The sequence below is a fragment of the Taeniopygia guttata genome, chromosome 2, assembly GCF_048771995.1.
Source record: "Taeniopygia guttata chromosome 2, bTaeGut7.mat, whole genome shotgun sequence".
In the NCBI taxonomy this organism is placed as follows: domain Eukaryota; kingdom Metazoa; phylum Chordata; class Aves; order Passeriformes; family Estrildidae; genus Taeniopygia; species Taeniopygia guttata.
The window spans coordinates 53,025,397-53,049,440 of record NC_133026.1 but is presented as its reverse complement, the minus strand read 5'-3'; the positions used below and the strand labels follow the sequence as shown (position 1 = coordinate 53,049,440).

The 24,044-nt window shown below is 37.4% G+C and overlaps 1 long non-coding RNA gene across 1 annotated transcript in view; it reads left to right on the top strand.

Annotated features, from left to right (window-relative positions):
- The window catches only part of LOC115493727 (uncharacterized), a 79,340-nt gene that overhangs the window by 36,853 nt on the left and 18,443 nt on the right, over window positions 1–24,044 (top strand). The window contains exon 2 of the long non-coding RNA XR_012054641.1: window positions 14,430–14,642. This is a non-coding gene — a long non-coding RNA (uncharacterized lncRNA). The remainder of the gene's footprint in view (window positions 1–14,429; window positions 14,643–24,044) is intronic.

The window sequence follows — 24,044 nt, the reverse complement described above, 5'->3', positions numbered from 1 at the left end:
CAATCTTTTATTTTATAAACCTCACCCAAAAATAAAGTATTGCCAGATGGAAGTATTGTGCTTATTTGACTTAATTTTTCAATAAATTAAATTAATTACCCCCTGTCCTTGTCTCCTCTCTAGGTGTCCCAGATTTAGTTTTGGTCTGTCTTCCTTAGCTGACATCTTGTCAAGTATAACTTTGTTTCAACGTAGTGTTTAACTTATACTTTGATGATCTGTACTAAATCACAGTTTTCAGCTGTGTCTGCTACTGTCTCAGCTTTATTCCCATTGAAGTCTCTGATTCCCCTTCCTCCCAGCCCTGATGTCAGTAGCAGCAGTTAGGCCATTATCAAATATTATCAAAAAATTGGGTGTTTATCAACTCTGCACAGTCAGAATAATGATCCTTTCTTTGAAATATCCTAAAGCAGTCTTACTTTAGTGCAGTATAAATTAAAACTCTAATTTATGGATCTGCTTTCTTCACAGTCTCGGGCCAATTGGCTGAAAAGAGATCTTTCCTCTTAATAATTTTATTTTTCTAAACAAATCTCCTTGCGCCTAGATTTTGAGTTCTAATACAGGCCTTTGTTTTCAAAATATAGCAGTGTCATCACAATAGCTATTGGCATTATTAGCACTTTGTATTTCTTCGCAATAGAAAGAAAATCTATGCAAAACGTATGTTCCCAATCACAAAGAGATGCTGGCCTGTGCACTAGGGAAAATCCACGTGCTGTGATCTAGAGCATAGAGAGTACATATACATTGTAAAGAACCACGTCAGAGAGAAAAAATGTGCAGTGCAACAGCTATAATCCCTCCAGTAGTCTAGAAGATAAAACTGAACTGAAGAGGCTGGATATGTTTGAATTTAACCTTCTCAGGGAGGAAACCCTGGGAGCTACATAACAGCTAGTGTGTGGATCCAAAACTCCTGAAGGGACTATCATACATAAGAGCAGGAAATAGAACTAGAGAGTAGTGAAGATTGGCATCCTGTCCTCTTCTTCCCTCCCAGTGGTGGGGATAGCCTAGTCCCAAAGAGCCCCAGCCCCTCCCTGCAGACTGCTCAGCTAGCTCAGTGATGGAAAGGCGTCTGGCTCTCCTTGAGAGATAGAGCATGTCCTCCCTTCACATGATTCTTTTTTCTGTAACCTGCCTCTGTTTTCCTCTTTATCATCTTACCTGCTGACTTAATTCTCCAAAATTTATTTTTAAATTCTACATTTTAATGCATTGATATGCTGCATGTCTTAAGTCACATCGTTTTATTGGCTCTTCTTCCTTATTTGGAAAAGGCAGCATAGTAGGTCTCTGATAAGCTGATACATGTCTGCCCTGAGTCAGTGACGTGGTATCAATTAATCTGCATTATGCAATGATTACTTGTATCAGTACATTAATCACTCTTCCACAAATAGTGCAGACTTTCACCTGGTTGTTACCTTAGACCTTTCTGTCATTTCATACTCTTGTTTGGGGTTTTGGCTGGTTCTAATTTTGACACATCATGATGTGAGACTCTCAAAAAATATACCTTTTAATTGTCTTCCTAATAATTCTATTCCTTGGAAGAGTAAAAAATACAAGTTTATACAGCTAAAGTTCCAAATGTCCATGATGCAAGAGATAAAGCTTTCTCAAACAGTTATAGAAATCTTTTTTTCTTGTAAATTGCATTATGACTGCTTTGAAATCCAGTGGAAATAATTAAAAAGTGGTGAGAGCATTTGTTGCAAGCCCATCTTTAACATATTAAAATCGCTCCTGAAACAATACTGGCTATGGACAAAAGGTAGTGTTTCAAGAAGAAAATACAGAAGAAAATAAAGAGCTGGCCTGCCACTCCCAACACATGCATGCACAGCCTGCCACAACATTTTTGTAGATTGTCCCATTTTTAAATTACCAGGATACAAAATAGACACTTGTTTTATTTTCCACATTTGAAGAAAATAAATGATGTCAGAGACCCCCATGTAAAAAATTATTCTCTTATGAAGTTAACTCAACAATAAGGTGAATTCAACTTTGGATATCACTAATTTATAGATCAGTTTACCGATGGTGGATGGATACGAGGAAATATTTTATCCCAAGCTTCTTCTTTGAAATTTTCTATTAGTAGAGGAACATATATATGAATATGTGTGTGGCAAGAAAACTTTCTTCTCTATGTGCAGAGCAGACACACTTTCCTAATTCAGTGTGCTACAATCCTTGCTCAGAGGTGTAGGTCTTTCACAGATGGGTTTATTAGCTGGAAGCTAATAGTGCCATAGCTGGAAGGCAGTTGATGGCACTGAAATACAGAAAAAGTCTCATCCAGTGTAAGAGAAAACTTATTCTTAATGATTTTTCTATTCATATCTGTGCCTAATAGGATATGTTTGTGGCCTGATTTAAAAATCAAGGAGGTTCTGACAAGGTGAGAAAAAATATTTATAGATACAGAATATTAACTGTGGACAATAGTTTGATATTTAAATCCTGACAGGAGAATTATAAAGATCTGTAATTCACAAGTGGTGAAGCAAGAAGTACTGTGAATTGCAAAAGTCCTGTTTCACATATCTGAGCAGAAAAGTGTTTTATTAGTAGCTCCCATAAATTTCTGGACTTCATCTCATAATGCTTTAAGTGCATAAATTAATTTTTACTTTTTTTAAAATGTTGTTTTGTATATTTGATTAGTACTGTAGGCAAGGTAAGGAAAAAAATTAGCTATTCCACAGTTAGGCATATAACTCCATGTGTTCAACTTTGGCTTTTTCTGTGGTTTGCAGAAGAAAGATTACCTGTTTTCTACATTTTCTCATCTTAAGTTGGAGAGGTTTTTATTTGTTTATGGAGTTGATTTTTTGGCTTTTACTCGGTGGGGACATGAGATCACAGATACTTAATCTATATTAGAGAACTCCTTAATGATATTTTCCACTGAATCCTAAAGAGAGATCTGCAGGTGAAGAAAACCCCTGAGCTGACTGAGAGGGACATTTTTGTCTTAATACAGCCATGTACTGTCTAACTGAGCCTTTATCTCTTTATATGATGCCATTTCAAAGATATGAATAAGATCTGCAGTTGGGATCCTGTTGCCTATAGGTGCACTTGCAGCTCTGAATGGGGTGGCTGCTCCCCACGGATACAGACTTGGTCTGCGCTGGAATTTGAAATTGCCCTCATTTCTGCAAATTCTGCAGAATATCTGTAGATATTCTGCAGATATCTGCAGATATCTGCCGATATCTGCAATATGCAGATTGCAGATGTCTGCAATCTCCAGATACACAGAATATTTTTGATGCTTTAAATAAAAAAAAAAAAATGGTGAAGAAGAAAAATCCTGGAATCTTAGATTATGTATTTAAAGCCATCAACTATCCTCTTCTTTCCCTCTCCTTCACCCTTCCTCAGACGATAGTTTTGGATTCCATGTAAATGCAACAGATATGACTGATTTATACAGGAAAAAATGTGGAGGACTTGCTCTGTAATTTACTTCAAAGCAAAAATAAAGTGCCAAAAATAATATTATACTATCCAAGATACTTTTTCAAGGCGATATACTTTCACAGTAATTAATGCATGTGTAGGAAAAAAAAAAAGGTCGGGATTTTTTATGGAGCTGACTGATAGTTTAACATATTCCACACATAATGAGTACTTTGAAGTATTAAAGAATACAGTATAGGTCACATTACACTGCTAAAACAATGCATGTGAACTTCACTAAGGCAGTTATTGAGATTCTATCTCCTATCATCTCACAAGCTTATGTCGTTGATTTTGACTGTAAATGCTCATATATTTTTGTGAACACAACCTCAATTTCACATGCTATTCACTGTAATCATACCCAACACATGTCAGGTATACAATGTAATATGCCGCAGTTTCTGCATAGATTCTATATAGAAACTATTCTGTAGATTCCTGTAATTAATCTAAGAGTTTTATATGTTGCTCATGACTATTTCATCTGTGATATACTGCTGTGGTAATCCCCAAGCAATGAGATAAACACAGGAAGGATCTTACACTCATGAAATATGGCTCTCCAATAACCATTATGGATAGTTAATCACTTTAATACTGTATTTCATTGCCTTCTTCATGCATTCAATTGGGTAGAGTCTAGATTGAGACTTTACAATGCTAAAAAGAAAAAAAACCAAAAAAAACAAACAAACAAAAAAAAAAACAAACAAAAAACCCAAAAACAAAAAACCAAACAGCAACCAAAAAAACTGCCAAACAAACAAAACCAAATCACTGAGACCAAAACCCCAAAAGCCCCAAACAACCAAAAAAAAAAAAAAAAAAGCCCAAAAAAACTCAGAAAACAAATGCAAGAGGAATATTAGCTTCTCAAACCAGTAAGGATGCAACAGGACTTCATAAATTCACAAGATTATATAGACTGCACATATCAAGTGCTGCATCATAGAAAATCAAATCTTATTTTCTGTTAGAGAATGTATCTTAATTAGAGATCATCATACATAATCTCTCTTTTTTTTGCGACTTTGGGAAATGGTCACAGACACGCTGTATAATTTTTGTGGTTAGCCTGTGCATGGCCTAGGAGCTGTCCTTGATGATCCTTGTGGGTCTCTTCTATCTCAGATGTTCTACCGTTCTATTATTTTGTGATAATGGAGGCCATAACTGAGATGGACTAAAAAAGACACCATAGCATTGGCTGCTGTACACAAAAGAGATTCAGATTTGGTGGAGACAGGAGAATAGGATGGAAAAAAATTGGCTAATGTTGTCTGTGGATGGATAACAAGCAGAAAAATTTCAAGAAAGGTCAACATGTGCTCCCCCTTTCTACCTAAAGGAATTTCTTTTGCCAGTAATAATTGTCCAAGGATTGTTGTCATTGTGGGTATTGTTAGATATAATCCTGATTTGTTGCTCTCCTCTTCACTGTCCTAATATCACAAAATAAGTAAAAAACTAAAGATAACTGTTGGTGAGACACTGTTATGGGCAGGGTCCAGCTTTTGATGCCCTTTCTTGGGAGTTTGTTGTTGCTAAATCCAGGTTTCTGATTAGACATTTGTCTGAAAGAAAGACATCTCTTTGGGTATTTCCAACTGTTTGTTTATTTTGCCTTTTAAAATTTGTCTGAATTGAAGAAAAGATTGCACTAGACTGACCTTAATCCATCTTTGCACTTCCACAAAAAAGGTTGTACATAGGGGAATTGCAAAATATTGACATTACCCATTTATCTTTGAATTTCATGTTTTTACAAAATGTATCACTTTTTCTAGAGCACTAACAACTGTACTGTGCAGGTAAATAAACAAAATTTTGATTGAACTTCTTTAATTTCCTATGTATTTGAGAGTTGATTTGAGATTTATTTGATTGCTGCTGCTATTTGAGATTTCTGACTGTACAGGATCTGGGAACATATTTTTCTCAGTTAGGAATAAGCAACAAGAATAAATACAATCATATCTTACATCAAGGAATTGGTGGGCTATTTTCTATAACTATTTTTAATGTGATATTTTTGTCCTATAATAAGTTTGCTGACAAGTTATTTTTCCCCACAGGAGTAGTAGACTCAGGGAAATTAAAGATGGAAAAGTCCTATTAGGTCATATTGTCAATTTTCCTGTCAACACAAGAATGGTCTTTGCAAAGAGATTTTCTTCAGTATTTCTGTCTGCTGAGCCATATGAAAAGAGTCCAGAGTATGCATTTTCTGATGTAATAACATCAGTGAGACATGAGGAGCTGCTATTTAAATTCGTTTTTAAGGCAAAGATGGTCAGAACTAGCTGGAAAAAAATTCAAGGCAGTTCTTTGCAAAGTAAAAATCAGTTAAAGGTGAAATAGAAGTAAACAGTGAATTTTACTAACTTTATCAGAAATTAGCTACATTTGGTAATGATAATTTGTTATTTTTGTTTGCAAAAGGTGCTGCACATACAAAATGTCCACATTGGGCTCCATTCTTCTGGCCATTGTTCATAAAAACTGTCCTTACTTAGGACATACTACAGATTGCATTGAGGCTTGTTTTAGGAATAGGAGCTGTTTTTACAAGTAATAGTTTTCAACAATGATTGTATAAGCTATGAGGGGGGAAATGCAGTATGAAGAACTGGGCACAAAATACCTTTTCTGTTCCGGGAAAATTTTCATGTCATAAAAAATGTTCCTGTTGCATGGAGGGAGGGGAGAGCAGGAAACATCTTTAAAAGTTTTCCATCTTGCAAAGAAGGTGTGGGTGTAATAGTTCAATAACATAAACATGCAGATCAGTCAACTCCTTTGTGCTTGGGGCACATATCCATCTCTGTGCTGTCTTTCACCAGCCTCATGATGGCTCTGCCAGTGTAGGGCTCTCCTAGGCTCCTTCTTGCAGCTATGGGAGCTCTTTCTTGGCTTGATTTTTTTAATGATAAATGGGGTAGCTGCAGTGAGAATGAGTGCCTATAATATGGCCCAGTTTTAAGTCTTACGTAGGATGTGAATAGCTATCTGAAAAAGAGCTCACATCCCCAGAAACTACCTGTGCACTGTTGGCTGTCCTTGATCCTCATAGTTTCACCCTGGGACTCCAAGGCTGTTTTTCCTTAGAAAATCCCATGAGAACTGGTATGCTCCCATAGAATTTCAGCTTCACTGAAATTACTCCTCATTTTCCATTATGATCTGTTGCATTAAAAAAAATTGCCACTATGTCTATTTATCCAGACTGCCAAGCCATACTGTCTTATAATAAAAGGATTTTCTAAAAAAGAAAGCAAACAACATAGTACTATTTTGAATACAGAAACTCTGGTTTGCTCAGAAAGGCAAATTCTGCAATACTAAGAGACATCAAAAATACCAAGCAGATCTTTCCTGACTCTGCCCCTTTCCTCAGGTGGTATTTATGATTATTGCTATATGTCTGTTTATATGATTTATTAGGTGGAAAAGGAGTATTAACTTGGCAGTGACTATCTGTGCTCTCCTTGTAAAAAGTAGCAAAACAATGGATCTAGTTGGTTCAGAGAGTTGTTTCTGAATGTATTCTGAGAGCAATGTTATAAGATAATTACATCATAACAGGTTTTTTCTTTACATATTTACCACTACGTGGTACTTCAGAAACAGATTAGGTAAAAAACTACATGTATCAGCCTGAAACCAATTGCTGCACTTCTTCACTACCGTAACCTTTTTCCTGAGTGTAAATACCTCTGTTTGCATCCTGTTTGTAACTCACTGAATAAATAATAAATTGCTTTTATTTGCTGACTTTATTTACTCAAGAAGACCATATATTATGGCATCATTCACAATATAATTTTTCAAGTCCTTTTAATAAAATACATAAATTTTTGTTATTGCTTATATTTCTTAGTATTAGCTTCTATTGCTTGCAGTGGATTTTGTATCATAATCTGCACTGTGGCATTGAAATATATGTGGAATAACTCTTATTGTTTGTCAGGGGGTAGTTTGATTTTGGTTTTACAATCTGTAAGTACATGACAACATTTACGATATTATAATATAATTAATATAATATATGGAGTGAAGTTCTGTCCAAGTTCCAAATAAATGAGTATCAAAAGACTTAGTGCATAAAATAGATTGTAATCTTAGTCTAAAACTAGAAGTTGGCTTGGTATGTAAAAACTTCAGGAAACATTGCAAATACTTGACATATTTATTTCTTGAGTATAGTGTGTCTCAGAACTGATACCTTATAAAGAAGATTGTTGAAAAGCAAGAATTACTAAGTTTTGCCTATGACTTTAACAATAAGGTTAGGTTTCGGGGTGGGTTTTTTTTATCTTTCACTTGGGGCTTTTAACCACTTTCTATTTTTGAAAGGAGTTTTAAATTCTTGTTCTTGTCTTGCCGTGCTTCTTTATCAACAAATATGCACTATCTTCCTCTGACTGCATACATATTATTTGGTTACTTTGCCTCTGGGATCTCTTAAAAAGCTGTCCATAGAAATACAGCTAGAAAAGTGGCCTCTTTGCTTGTCTCACTGGTTAGTTTTTAATGCAAGGTCATTTTGAATTCAGTGGAATTTCGTACACTTTCATAAAGAAGCAGTAGCTGATTTCTTCAAAAAAACAGTGCTTAAACACATGTATACTAATACTCTGGGCATAATTGCATTGTCTTTCAGCTTTACAAAGTATGGGATAACCTGAAATAAATGTGAATCCAGATATTTTTTTTTTTTTTTTTTTTTTTTTTTTTTTTCTGGAATTGCTAAGATGAACTTGGGTAAAGGGGAAAAAGCAAATATTTGATGAAAGGAAAATGGAGAAAAAAGGCAGTCCTGTGTCTAGTGAATTAAAGATGCTAGAACCTGCCATAGTAACGTTGCGGATTTTATGGCTGGTTTTACAGGGAAAAAAAATTAAAAGTAGGATCTCAGAGTGCAAAGAGGAAGGTCATTCAAAGAAAAGAACTGTAGGCTCAAAAACCTGACAGGCTAACTATGAGGTTCCACTGGTAATGCAGTAACAAAAATAAAGTATGAGGTCTGTGTTAATTGAAAGATGCATTTCTAGAACAAATGATGATGGTGTAGTGCTATCCAGCATGTGCTACTTTTGTCCTTGTTGTAAAGATATATGAATAACTGCAAAGTCTTTACAACTGTATTTGAGAGAGATGGCTCAAAATTAGAACAAGAGCAGGAAAAGATCTCTTTTTCCAGTCTGAAAAATCATAAACTAATCAGAATTTTTTTTTTCCTCAAAATGAATGCAGTAGATAAAGTGGAAAACAGAGAATCATGCAAGATTAAGATGGGCTGGAGAATCAATAATTCTTGACTTACGATAAATTTAGGCAGGAGTCTAGTCACATTTCCTGACCATTATAGTACTGAATCTTCCAGCTGGGAGAGAAGGTGCATCTACAAAGAGTTGTTAATATGTGGCTACAAAAGTTTTTTACCGTATCTCTGAGAGTGGGGGACTCAGCATGATGATGCAGGAAACTGCTTTTTACCTCGTTTTCTCCTCCTTTTCTCCTGTACAAGAGTAAAGTAGAATTGTTGAGGATGGCAGGGACCTCTTGAGATCACCTGGTCAAACCACCCTGCTCACACAGGGTCACACAGGGTCACCCAGGATTGTGTCCAGTCAGGTTTTTAGTGTCTCTGTAGATATAAACTCCGGTACTTCTCTGAGCAACCAATGGCAGTGCTCAGTCAAGAGGTAGAAAAGAGGTACCAGGTAGAACACTGGTGGAACCAGACAGGGAAAGCTGCATCGGGCACATTTCAAACGTGTTTATTACTTCCAAGTTTTCATAGACTGACTCCAGCTCTTTAAAATTTGACCCACATAGATGTTTGTAAGGTGAAAAGATTGTTGGAGCTGTTTTATACCTGAGAACATAGATTTGGGGGTTGGATGTGAATGTTAGGATTCATGATCCTTCATTGTTTCCGGATTGACAGTTCTGTAGCAGTATGACCTATTGGTCACTTATCATATATAAGAGGTATACTTAAAGCTCTATACTTAAATTAGTAAGACTCCAATTCAATGTAAAGCTAAGAACAAAAGGAGGGTAGAAAATAGTTTTATACAAAAGTTTTTCCCCCTGAAATGTTCCAAAGCATGTAAAGATCAGCAGTTGTGTAGTAATGACATTTTTGTGGTCCATGTTTCTGACATATGAAAGAGCCTCTGTTGAAACAACCCTGCTGTAGTGGCCAACTTGAATTTCATGTAGAATTTAGGTTGATAGCATGGAGTTCAATGAAGTCATAAAGGGCCAAATCCTGATTTTCTTGCTAATGCAGGTGGTTCCTGTGGCTTCCATGTGACTTTAAGTTAAAAAAACCCCTGATTTTTGAAGATATATCTTTCATCAACAAGCTTCCAAAGAGGTACTTAAAAAATGTATCAACATATTTTTCTTCAAAACTGTGTTATCAGTAGGAGTTGTTCCTTAATTTGCTCTTAAATTATCTTGTAACATTCACCTCAAAATTCTAGGATCTAAAGTACAGTTCTGATGAGAATATAACTCCAATCTGAAAAGACTAACTGAATACTTTATTATGTGATGTGCTGAGAAAGATAAGTAGAGGTGATTTTTTTCAAATTTTTTTATTCAGGGTGAATATGACATACTAAGCTTAATGCCTCTTTGTGCCCAGAACTTCAGAGAAAGACCCATTCTAACTATCTTGCAACCTCACTTGTTTCATACTGAGATCCAGAGAAAAGCTTTCTTAAGGTGCCATTGCAAAGTTGGGTGAGTTACTTACCTTCCAGAAAACTTCTGTCTTATGAGAGGGAAGACCTGCTGATAACTTATCCAAACAAGCTGGATAGGTATTCCCTTACCACTGTCCTAGTAAGTGTATTTACAAGGTCAGGTTTCTGGCAGAGAAAAGGAAGTTATCTAGTGTTGATAGTAAAGTGGAGGTATTGGATTTCATTATTCCCCTTTCCACCTGCATTATCTTTTACAGATACCAACTGACAATTGTTTGCTGACATTTTACTGAAGACTGAGTGAAAGAGTAAGCAGTTGAGGGGAAAATCCTTGTCTTGAGCAGCCAAAGTGAAAAAAAAAATCTATTGGAGAGGGGTGCTAGAAAACAAACATGAAAATCATTCTTGCAATTGAATGTTTTCACAGATATTTTTAAAATGTTAACCATTGTAATTTTGCCTCATAGCTCATATTCTGATCCCAATCTTCTGTTCTTTTTCTGTTTGCTTTTCTGTTGTCATTGTTTCTTTAAAACTTCAGGTTTGAGGCCTTATCGTGTCTCAGTGTCTTACTAGAGAGTATTTTATTGACTGTGTTGAAGTCTTTCTAGTGGGACAAGACCAGCTGAAAAGGCCCTGAGAAACAAAGGCATTGCAGAGGGTGCACAAGGCTTCCAGAAGACAAACTTTTAAACTTTGTTTTTGTTTTGTTCTGGTAGTGTACCATGGCAGGCTGCCTCAGCTCTTCTTTCACTATGTATTCAAGTAAAGCTAACTTTGCATTTGCAGGCTATCTTAAATTTTGGTCTCTGTTTATTGGCTGCTAGAAACCTTACCAGGGCAATAAGCTTAGAGAGACAAAGCGAGTGAAAGTGCAAATGCTAGCTACAGCGAGAAGCATTTACTCTGTCACAACAGCCCTTTGTTTTCTTACATTTGGATTGGGTTAAATGTCTGCATATACTTATTATGGGCAGCTGACTTTGTCAAGGACAATACTTGGTGAAAGGCATAGGTGTGTTTAAAGCTCTGGCTTGTTGAAGTAGCAAAGCCATGACTGGCTGCTGCTAGTTAAATCTGTGGAAATCCATAGACTAAAGCCATAGTAAAAAACAGCTTCCTCTCTCATAAGAGTCCTTCATCTCCCCTTCTAGTCCTGTAGAAACTAACATGGCCTTTGCACAGTATTGTGGCATACAGTAACATCCAGAATAGCTGGTTTGCAAGAGCAGCTTTATGAAAAGGTGCATTGTACTTTAAAAGTCAGAAATCAGGAAAGATCAGGGTAGCAGGGAGATAGAGGCCTTCTGTATCCTTCTCAATACTACCCTTCCCAAAGGCAATCCAGTACAACTGAAAAAGCTGCGTACCACCTGGCTTTCATATTTATATTGCTCTCCATGCCATTCTGTAGCTGTGAGCCCACCAAGGTCTGCAGAGCTCCCTGACGCCTGAGGCCCGACCCCTCTGCAGAGGTTTTGCTTTCCCACTCCAAGAGGATGACTATGAATCCGCAGAAGAGGCTGCAGTGTCTTGCTGGGTTTCTGCCTTGCTTTCCTGGGAATCAATATGATTCATGCAGGAGAGTAGAAGGGACTTTGTTACAAGCACTGAGTTATGCTGCCAGACAATGCTGCGGAGACAGCAATCCATGATATTGGGGCTGCAGGGGAGAAGATCCCTGAGCACTGCAGCTTCTGACAAGCATTTTTACAACCACACTAGGCAGTGAAAACTGCTTCGTCCTGCTATGTGTGGCATTATTACAGGTCCAGTTATCTCTGTTCCTTTGGATTTAACTTTTTGCCATATCACTGCATGGTTTGTTACTTGAGGTGACCACCAGGATTATAGAAAAGAATACTTTCCCACATGGGATGTCTGTTATTGATTTTGGATGATGTATAATCTTCCTTCCTCACCATTCCTGTCACTCTTACAAAAAATACTTGTTTATTAGGGGAGAAGGGGAATCCAATATGAAGACAATTGTTGTACTATAAATATGGCACTAAGGAAGCTATGTCCACAGCAAAAACCTGCCTTCCCCTGCAGTCCTGAAGGGCTCTCCCACAGTATATCCTTGGAGCTGTATATTCTTTTCACGCTTCTTGGAGCTGAACCCTGTGTATCCATTACCCTCTCCTCCCCCTATTGCTTTAGTATCCTTGAGTGTTTCACAGTAGGGTGCAAGGTATCAGATGTTGCAGGATCGTCTGAGCATGAAGGAAAGAGCTTCTGGGAGCTGCTGTGGGCGTCTTTGCTGTGCAGGCATGACCAGACTCTTGTCGTACTCTCCTTCCATCCTTGAATTTCCAGAAATTTATAAGAATCTGGTATCTTTTCAAGTCCTATCATCTTCCACCTTTGTCAAAACATAGTTCAGACTAGCATAAAAGTTCAAAATTGGGAGAAGAGGCAGATGCATAAAGAGCATAATCATTCAAGTCTATTCCTCTACAGAACTCAAGCTTGCAATGATGAATTTGCAGTGTAACTGGTGTTACATTTGTGGATAAGAGGTTAGGTTCACCATTAATAGGGGAATGGGGGTTCATGTCATTCCACCCAGGTTATTTTGCTCAGCTGTGAATATTGTCTCTGCCTCTCAGGGACTGCTCTCAAATGATTGCAGGCAGCAGCACCGTGCAGAGCCCTTGGAAAGAACTCTTGAGGTTGTAATAGGGTTCCGCTTGGCATTTTTCCAATTTTGTTTCTGCAAAACTGGACACTTAAGAAATTTCCATTACATCAATACTTGTTGCAGCAAAACACAGATCATTCAGCAATGTTACAGAATTTGTTTGCACTGCCTTTTTTTTTTTTTTTTTTTTTTTTTTTGTTCAATTAGGTTGAGTTGTTAGGTTGAGTTGAAAAAATAAGCAAGCTGCATGGAAAGGGTGAACATATACCCAGGAAATAGTTTGCTGATAACATAGGAGCCTTCATGTCTGGTGGGTGGTGCCTTAAGTTTTCTTAACAAAGAAGTGAGTGTTAGTTCTTCAAATAAAAGTTACTTTTTGCACTCGCATAACTGAGACTGAGAATTTCCAAGATGAAAAACTTGGCCTTTTATTTATTTTTCTTTTTTAAATTTTTTTAAATGGAACATAATTTGAGCAGGATCTCCTCTCCCTCCAGCAACCCCCTACCCCCCACATTGCCCTCCCCATCTTATTAGGATTACATTATCCCAAAAACTCTTTTAGTGCTGTGAGCAAAGGAAACAGAAATGGCTTTGCATTATGAACTGAACAGAGATTAAGTTATTGGAGGACCTAAAATAACTCTTTCTCAACTTCCATTCCCATGAGGTTATCCACATAAAGTTGCTGTTTAGTACAGGGTCAGTGTGATGAAATTTATTTGTTGAGTCTCTTCAGTGCCAAAGCTTTTGCCAACAATCTGATCTACCTGATAGTGGTACTATTTCAAAAATGTCCAGTGAGTAACAGAAATGCCATATCTGTAGAGTTTCAAAGACAGCACTAGTAAGTGGGATTAGAGCAAAAAAATCAAAACAAAAAACATCTCTCCTTTTAATAAAATAAATGCATATAGTGATTACTTAGATTATTTACAAGCTACAAAAAAGTAGACATTACTTTTTCATTTCACATACCACCCCTGCCCCTAAACATGTGGAATCTTTTATTTATTTGATTCCATCAGTGGACTGTATTGGATGTGCCTGCGTCAGCTGCTATATAAAATAATTAACTCCTAGCTGTCACTTTCAGATAAAAGTTAATTGCAGGAGGAGGGTACAGGACCAAAGTTTTAAGTCGGCACGGATTGTGGATTTTGCATATGGTGTCCATTTTTTTGCTTTTGCTTTATTACATTTAAAGAGTTCTCTGCCTAACCATTTGCTATACTAAAATATCTGCTGTACTGTATATCTACATAAATTATACATAAAAGAAAGGCTTAGGAAATTAAGGCTTGCCATTTTAAGTACATATGCTGTAAAACTATATATGCTTTTATTTAGTCTCCAAACTGCAAAGGAGTGTTGTCTTTCATTTTATTTTTTCAAAACCTTTAATTACCAACATCAAATGAAATTATGATACTCTTCCCTTTGTTTAGTCATCTGTGAAATGAGTTTATGGCAATGGTTTCCTCTAAGTCAGTACCACATCAAAACCCCAGAGTGTACAGGAGTAGCGTGTCTGTGTTAACTATGGCCAATTCAATTTCCCATTTTGCATTTTATAGGGAATATATATATACAGGTATGGGAATACCACAAGAAACTTTCCACTCAGCAGTCTGCTTTTATTTCATTGAAGACTAATATGAAACCTTGAGAGAAGTCCATCATACCCTTGCCCACCTCAGAAGCTTGGAATGGATCAACTTGAGACAAGTAAAACCATTCTTTTCAAAAGCCTCACTGCTCTGACCTGCTGTCCTACTGCACACTCTAAGGTAATGTGATTTGATCATCATGCTTTCTGTTTACGTGCAGATATTAGCCAAAAATCTTAAAAAAAAAAAAAAAATCCAAGGAAAAAGTCAAGAAATTGCTTTTGTGTTCTCAGTTACATAAAATAGGGCATATACAATGCAAAGGCCTGTTTTCATATGTTGCATTGCAAAATAAATGTCTGGCAGAAGAGAAGTTAGCCATCTGTAGTTTCAAATTTCTACCTGCCCAGCATGGTGTACCAGCTGACAGCATTATGGCAGCTTCTTGCTTACCTTAGCTGGCCAATGTGCTCTGACCTATTCCAAGAGTGTGTTTTACCTGTTGGTTCACCTTCGCACCAAGGGTTGCTTCTTCATGACTGTCTGTTGCATCCAGGCTGCTGCAGCAATCCTGCAAAACAGAGTTATCCTTCTGTAGGAAGCTCACAGTCATAGCAGGGAATATATTTGTATTTGTTTAAGCTCAGAGTTAACCCTCACTTGGTGAGCATATATCCTGCCTTGTAGGCATGCTTTCCCCTTTTCCCCTGGTCTTCAGGTTTTGGCTATAAGAGATTCTCTTATATTTAAAGATTTAAGAATGGTCGCGGATTTTTTTTCGTCTGAGATGGTGTTATCTAAATATAACACAAAACACTTTCAACTGCCAGTACTTCTTAGAGCAACTCTGGCAGGAATTTTTCAGGCTCAAGCAAGGTAGGATCTAGTTTAAGGAAAGCAGACTCTTGAAGGCAAAATCAGAGCAGTAATGAGTTGCTCTCCGTTCTTATTGAAGGACATGAGGCTGTGCAAGAGACTGAGCTCCCTGGCTTTGGACTTGGGTAGCCATATTTCCCAAGCTGCTGGTATATTCTAGTTCGTGCCTTGAGATATTTTGGCCCTGATTTTTTTTCTTCACCCACAGAATGGCAAAATTTTATGTTGCCTACGTGGCTGAGAAGCTTGGAGCTTCCCTTTTGTAAGGCTGCACATGTTCAGACAGCAGATTTTGAAAGTAAGGTGGAGAATGTGTCAAGTGCCTGCAAGATGTACTGTAACTTTGTTTAAGACAGGTTAGGATTGAGGGTGGGCCTCATAGTCATGATTCATGCCTGGACTGCTCGTCATAGTAGCAGTATGAAGAACATGTACAGTGTTGTCAGTATTGTTTAGGAATTTAATCAAGGGCCATATGCTGACTCAGTCACAAGGGGATGATACAAATCTCCTCTGAGTTCTGCTCTCACAGAACTTGTTCTCACTCTTTCCTCCTAGCCTATATTATTTTTTATGCTTACCACGAACTCTGATTATATTCTAAATGATTTTTTTTTCTCTTTCTGTGATGTCTTGATTGTCCCTTTCTTTGTATGTTCTTCTGATTGCAATTAGAAACCAGTGACACTTAATTCAAACTAGTTGTATCAGAGGATTTGAAAAATCCACATGATGAATCAATTTCAGTATTTCAGGAAATTTCAGTCTTTCAGGTTTCTGTATTTTAGCAATTAACATTAAAGCAAGACAGCAGTAAGTGATTCTAAATCTTTAATTTGACAGTCTTGATGTGGACACTGGTAGTTCAAATGCATGTCATCCAACCCTTTACCTCTTTTTCTTAATGATTTTTCTTAAGACTGCTTGGTATTTTCTCCTAGAGCTTTATTTATCCTATTGTGTGTTACGTTTCCTGTGCCAAATTCTCTTGGTCTGTTTTCATAATTTACATGTTAAGATAAACAGTATTTATCTGCTGAGGAAGGTTAAATTGCCTGCCACTTGCTTTATGTTTAATCTGTTTCTTCAAATAAGATAGAGCAGATACAACACATGAATAATATCAGAAATTTATTTTTTTGGAATGCATATTGATGGAGTTTTAAAACAAGTAGGCATTAATTAGTCTTGAGCAAAGGCTGTTGAATTAACTCTTTAGTTCTCCAAATTCTACCGTCCTTCTTGTAAAGGCTTCTGCAAACAGGCCCACATTGATCACCCTCCTAGGCTTTTACTGAGCCAGTGCTCCAGTCCACTGAAAGGTGAAGCATGTTGGAGAGGCTGGGGATTTCTTGGTGAGCCCCCTTACCTAGTCTGTGTGATGAAACCCAGGGAAACAGCAGTAGACCTGAGGCAACCCTGGGCAGTATAGGGGAAAAGGTGATCTCTTCTGTAACTTGACTGTAGGCTTCAAAGACAGCCCAGTCACAAACAACCTGGCACCATGGGGCCAGTCATGCTTGTGGATTCGCATCCATCCCACCTGCAGTGGTAGGAGGTCAGCAGCTACTGATTCTTGGACCTGCTCCAGCTTGTCAGCGTCCTCCAAGGCTGACAGAGAGCAGCCACAGTGTGGCTGAAGGGAACGGGAATCCAGGCAGAAGCAGTGATGCCTTAGAAAGCTGGACAGAGAGGCCATACAAGGCAAATCTTTGAGAGTCTGAAAGATGAGCTGAGGCTGTTGTCAGACAGGTTGTTCTTTGGCAGATTTGGGGTTGTGTTCATACTCTATAGAGGTGGAAACATAGAGACAGTGTACACCACCAGATGGATAAGCATTGGTATTAAACAACAGCTGGAGTATGTTCCTCAAAAGAGATTTGACTTCTGTGAAACTGCAGCCATCCAGGAGGGAAAGTGTAAAGTGGAGGGTGGCTTGTTATGTTATATTCAGTGCACTTTGATGGGCAGCAAACCAGTGTGGAGAACTGTGCCACTAATACTCAAAAGAGCAATAAGCTGGAAAAACAGATGTAGGTAACTCTTAAAGGATTGTGTTCCTCCCCCTCTACATGCCTTCACAGCTTCCCTGCATTCTTGAGCACCTCCTCAGCATAGTACATTTAAAAAAGATGTTGAATTCTCCAACTCCAGTATTATGGTGTGACATTTCTCATATGAATGGGCTAAAGAGTTTTGTATCAAGTACAAAAGAAACACAAGAAAAACGTGGAATTTTGTATTCACAGAGAGTATATAACATAATTTGGATTTTTCAGTCTTCATAAAGCTGATATACAGAATTAGTTCAGGGGGATATTGTGCACTTCTCCTGTTGAAAGATTTGACATGAGTACTAGGAAGAAGAGAAAATTGTGTAGTGGAACAGGATGAGAATTTGAAAACTAGAAAGCAACATGTTGGGTTATTGAAGTCAGAACCAAACAAGTGGTAGCTACCAACTCCAAGTACAGCAATGAAGGGGCTAAGTTTCATTAAAAACAAAACAAAGCCAAAAACCTCCATGCAGCTGTCTGTTGATAATTGATCATTTCAAGACTGCAATTTCAAAATATTTAAGAGAGCTTTGCCCTTGTCCTGGCAAAAATCAGCTTTTTACTTCATTAGTATATATCTCACACTGATTTATTGCATTGCAATTGCTTTAGCTTGGCATGTATGTAGCTGAAGGCCATGTTTAGAATTATAGTGTTTACATTTTTTTTAATTTTAATTAATTTTGTATTAAAATCATTTAGAGCTACTTGGCCCAGATACTTTCACAATAGAAGATTTCATTTGTCCATGTGATATTTCCTGGTAAGAGAATATTAGATAAATAAAGAGCAACATGGAAAAAAAAAAAAGAAAAAAGAAAAAAGAAAAAGAAAAGAAGGAAAAATGAAAAAAAAACCAAAAACCTGCCAAGCACCAGGCAAGTTTTCATACTGTCATTCCTTTCTCAGTTATCATCATCATCAGACATCCCCTCAAGTCCTGCCATGGTATTGTTGATTTTGTATTATGAGAACAGGACAAGTGCCTGGAGGTGCTGCAGATAGCATAGCTGGATTAAGGAAGCCTGCAAATTGTGGCAGCAATTTCCATTAAAATTTTTTAATTACCACATGGACCGTGCCAAGAAACTATTGCAAAATATGGATAGTTTGATTTGTTTCATGTCTCCAGGGTGCGTTGTAAAATGGGAATCTGGGCCTATTACCTTTAAAAAAGCGTAACTGTTGTAGACAAACACATGACACTTGCAGTGCCCGTGGTATTCTTGTAGGTCAGGAAAAATGACTGGTGAGCCAAACAGTCTCTTGGTTTTTAGCAGATAGAAGGACTTTTTTCTCATTTGCTAATTTCCTTCTCCTGCAGAAGCCCCTTTTTGGCATATTCATTTTAGTGAGATGCAGCCATTTTTGGAGGTGTCCCATATCCCAGTGCCTCACTTCATGGGGGAAGTATAATACATGACACTTTCAAGGGGAGGTAGACTCCACCCTGAACTGAAGAAACGTGCAAATCAGCAGGAAGGCAGCTGAGATTTCCCAGAAACCAAACCCCATAAGTTGTGTCTTCCTCCACTATATTGTCGAGGGCAACTACAGTTGGGAAGCTGAGATATTTTTTAAACTGTATCTTTAAAACTTTTAATGTTCAAAACAGACTACATGGAGACATCTGCTCTCTTACCATTCAATGAGTCATGACTCGGTATTGTTTCGGTTTTTCCAGGGTGAGAATTCTGATTTATCAAGATTGTTGACCCAGTCACAAGACATAAAAATTACCAAGGATACAAATTTAAGGATTATTTTGTCAGGGTTTTGTCATTTAGCTGTAGATTGGGTCCTATTAAAAGGTTTTAAATGCTTCACATCTGCTGTGCCACAGCAGAGAAAAACAGAGTTTTGTCTGAAGTTTAAAGTGTGGTTACAGTCAAAAAAGTGACTGTGAAAATGGCATGTTCTTAGTCAACAGATTCATTCCCTATGTGTATTACCACTTTTATATGTATGCTTGACTTGTGATAGTAAGTCTGTCATAGCATTTCAATCCCTTTGCCCATGGACTGCCTGCAGGCCTATAGGGAGCAAACTATGGAATGCTTTCTTGCACGTCACAGATGGATTCCTCAGTGAAATCCCAGCGTCAAAATCTTTTGCCATAGAGAGGGTGCATGAGACAACCTAACTTTCAGAGACATGGCTGACAGCGTAATACTGGTTAACCTTGCTTCCGTTTCCATCCCCCCTCACATGCCTAAAGAGAAACAGACCAAAACAAACCCTAGCCCAAAACCAAGCACACGTACCATCTTTTTTGGTTTCAAACCAAATAAATTTGATCTGGAAGTCATTGAGAAACAGTAAACATGAAACCCTACCGTGACATATTTACAGAGTGATATATTCAGAAAATGACCGCACTTAAATAAAATAAGTTCAAAGACCAGTAATCAAAACCAAATATGGTCAGTCCATCTTCCAAAGAAAAAAAAACACAAAAAAACCTGGAAAAAACAAACAAACAAAAAAACCCCCCTGAAACTAGCATTTCTTGAGTTGGATTGATACTTGTATATGAATGGTAGAAAGCAAATTATAAACTGATAAGATTTGAAGTAGAAAAATTAGCATTAGAAGAACAAAAACTTAGGTGAACAAAAAGCCTGAGGCAAAATTTATGTATTGGCTTTCATCATTTATGTTATTACTGTTTTAGAAAAACTAAGTAGAGACTATCCTCTCTCTTCTCCTCCTTGGACTGCTTTAGAGTTTGTAACACAGTAGTGAGCAAATCACTGCCATAATTCAATCCTAGCACTTTTCCTCTGCTACAAGTAGCCAGCCCAGCCGAGCTTGCAAACTCATTTTTCATAAGTCATTTTTCTCATCTGCATACTCCTTAACTGCTCTGTCTCACAGGGGTAGGGTGAGTGGGCATGGGTTTCTGCTATCCCAGAGGTAAATAGATGTGCTCTGGTTTGGGCTGTCTGCAATTACTGATGTCAGGTAACATTTTAGTCCCTCACATTCTTGCAAACTGTGAACTGTATGAAAGGTGACGTGTAGGAGGGTGAAAATTATATCTCTGGAACTTTCCAAGTGAATTTCCACATGTGGAAAGGCTGAAAGAAGCTGTAAATTGGAGACACTTACATTCACTTAAGCCCTTTAAACTTTCTTCTGAATCCATTTCTATATCCTATTAGGTGACCAAATTTGAAAGCCTCTTTTCTATGCTGACATGCTACTAATTTATCAACTTGTGTATTTTGAAGTGAGTGGGAAAAAGGAAGAGAATAACAATTTTGATTAATAACTTTCATCTTTCTTGCTTTAGGAATTATTACTCTTCAGCTGCCATGTGTTCTTTCCTACAATATTTCACTTGCACTTGTTCTGTTTTCTTCCTGTGATGGAAGTCTCAGTGGAAAGTACTATGTCATGTAAATAATATACACATGACAGTCTATTATTTTCTGAGGTTATTAATCCCCATAGAGCTGAGAGCTTTCTGGTTTTCCTTAATGTAAAATCCATAAGCATGTTCCCACACAGAAAAAACTTTCAGTTTCAGACTTGTATTCAAAAAAGCTTAGAAAAGTTCTTTTGTGAGATTTCCTGAGAAATTTTAAGAAAGTTAAAAACCTGCAGATAAACTTTGAGATGCAGATGAGGATTCAGATGGGCTTCACTTTTAGCTCTGCATAACTACACACAGATATTTAAAAATTACTTAAGCCCCTGCTGTTTCTAAGTTTGGCGTGCATTAATGAAGCCTTGAAGAAATCAGTTTTAATTGCAGATGGCACCAAAACAAGTTGTCCCTCTCAGGAACAGTGAAATATTAATGTAGGGACTTGGAATCAAGCCATCATGGAGTACAAAAGAGGTGTTCCCAAGGCCTCATATTTATACATAAGTAATGCCTAATTTCTGCCGTCTTTACTATGTATCTTTACCAAATTCTTCACAAAGCTAAGTTAGAAAGGCATGTGTGCTTATACAGAGGTTTTTTTCTTGAGCTGGAATTTTCCTGAGAGAAGATCTAAGTTAGACCTATTTTACTGTAAATGCACAAAATTGGAGTTTCAAAGTGTTTTAATTAGACAAAATCAAAATAAATTGAGATCCTCTTGCTGGGGATTATTTTCACCCCAGGTTTCTACTTTCTAGCTGCTTCTAGAAAATCTTGCTGTTCTAAAATGGAAAAGAGCCTTCTCTTTTTTTCATGAGGTGGAATTTTCCTCTTTCCCTATAATTCCTCTCCCTTTATTTTTACAATCACTGAACTGTTCACCCTTTAAAAAAATTAAATGTAATCACCTGCAACCAGAGGCTCAGAAAATATAATCCAAGTGATAGCTGTCTGAGAAATCTATCATTGTCTGGAGGCAAGAGCTGTGCTATTGACTTCTGTTATCATTTTTAAAACAGTTCCTTTTTCTGCAGGATCTATACCTTAAGAATCATAAAGTTTGCAACAACCATTATTAGGTAAAGGTTACAGTATCTCCCTGAAGGAAATAAGTCAGGAGAAGTAAAACTAAAAGCCTGTAAAGCAGAAAACTGGACAGCCCATTTAATGGACACTTGGTAAAAAGAAAAAAAATTGCTTGCATAAAGGTTAAATAAAAAGAACAGCAAATATGCAGGCAGTGAAATATTTTTACTTCAAATACATGTGATGCTCCATAATATCTTAATAATTTTCTGGCAAGCAAATAGTTGATTATCAAAAGGTCTGGATTGCCCTCTGTCTCTCTGTCCCATGCATCTCCAAGCTCTAAAATTCTTGCAGTGACGGAGGTCAGGCAAAGTGGTGCAAAACCTAGGGTGCTCTCTTTGGAGGTCAGCAGGCTCATCCTATTAATGTCAAAGAACTAGTTAACATGAAATAGGCTCCAGTGACTCACTACAATTCCCCTGTTTCCCTGCAGTCTGTCCCTGAGGCAGGGGCAGTGTCTCTTGCCATGTTCTCCTGTGTCTAACATAGAGGAAAACCAGCTCAGGGCTATGGAAGCATCACAACATGACAGCCTGTTCTGAACACACCAAGCTTCAATACCTCATCAATATAATGCTGAATTCAACTTGAGAAAATAAGTTGGGAAGCTGAGCAGCAAGCACATTTTCAAGACTACTGAATCAAAGGTCAAATGCCTACAAGACACATCACAAAAATAGCAGTGGGAAAGACATGTCCAAGCTGCTGGAAGTGATCTTTGTAAACACTGAACCTTGCATCCCTGTGTTTTACAAAGATCACATAGAAGCCAACACCACAGTGAATCTTAAAAGCCAATTACATGTGTGGTTTACCTCCCAAGGTCTTCCCCAGTATTATTATCTCTAACAAAGGGGCCAGTTTTATAAAAACAGTTAGTGTTGGCCAAACCACTTGAGTGCCATTAAGAAAAGTGTCTTCCTCCTTGGATTAAAATCAAAAAGGTTTGACTATTTATTTATTTTTATTTAAATTGTAGTAAAATTATGAATGGCCCTTGTAGTACCAGGAGTTCCTATGCATAAATTGTATGCCATTAGCTGTAAAGAAAACAAAAGAAAGATTTTGAGAGGTTTTTTATTTTGCTTTCGCATTTTAACCTCTTTAATGGGGAGGAAGTTAATCAATACCTGGCATCAATACCTGCTCTAAGTGTAAATGCCCTGCCCCGGACACATGTTCGCATTTCTATTGGCAGAAACAGTATTAATTCTGCACTGACCTGGAATTTTGCAATTTTCTTCTTCTTAGCAGCAAGAGATCTTCTGGACAGTCCCGCTGGGGAATATTTTTCAATGTTCTTCCCTCCTTTTCCTACTTCTGACACCATCTGGTAAATTGGATTTTGGTAAATTGCATAGCCACTCCTGTCATACTCTTACTTCATACTCTCAATTCTTTCATTCCAACATTCCCATACTCAGTGTTCTCCAATGCTCATGCAGGCAGACTGGAATTATTCTTTTTTATTGGGTTCCTAAGCACGCCACTGAGGATGTTTACTAAGGAAGAAAAGACTGCTATGAACCTGATAGATTTTAGAGAACTGGACCCTGATTTTTTAAGAGAGTCTGGAGGGTTTTATATTCCAGAAATTCATCTCTAGTGAATAATGCACTAAACTTTGATTAATTCCTGCACAGTGTCTTTGATTGATGAAATGGACATTTCTCAAAGAAAAGCAGCCATCAAAAGTTTTACATACGTATGTGCAAATGACCATGGGGTGGTTGCAGTGAGACTTAAGATCCTGTCTCAGTTCCAGGCTGACCTCCAATTAAATGTTTTACCAAATACAATCAGCCAGTTACACCCTGATTAATATTCCTTACCTCAGACTATATCTGAAAGAAGGTTTTGATTAATACAGGGGAAAAGTCCAGTCTCGTTCTCAAGTAACATTGAAATCCTTTATTCTTGAGTTAAAACAAATTTATGGAAAGCTAACCTGTGGGCTTACGGAGAATATCTTTTTATTGAACTGGATGGAAAGAAATAACCTTTTAGGTTTTTTTTCTATATGAGAGAGAAAGGTTTAATAAATGTGTTCATCTCTGCTGTGCTACAGTTGGGTAGCCTTAAGACTGTGGTAATCTATTATATCCTCTTCTGATACATCCCCTCACTGGTTTAGAGATCTAATTTTTATTTTAGATCCCTTATCCTTGTAAGGAGATAAGAATTAAG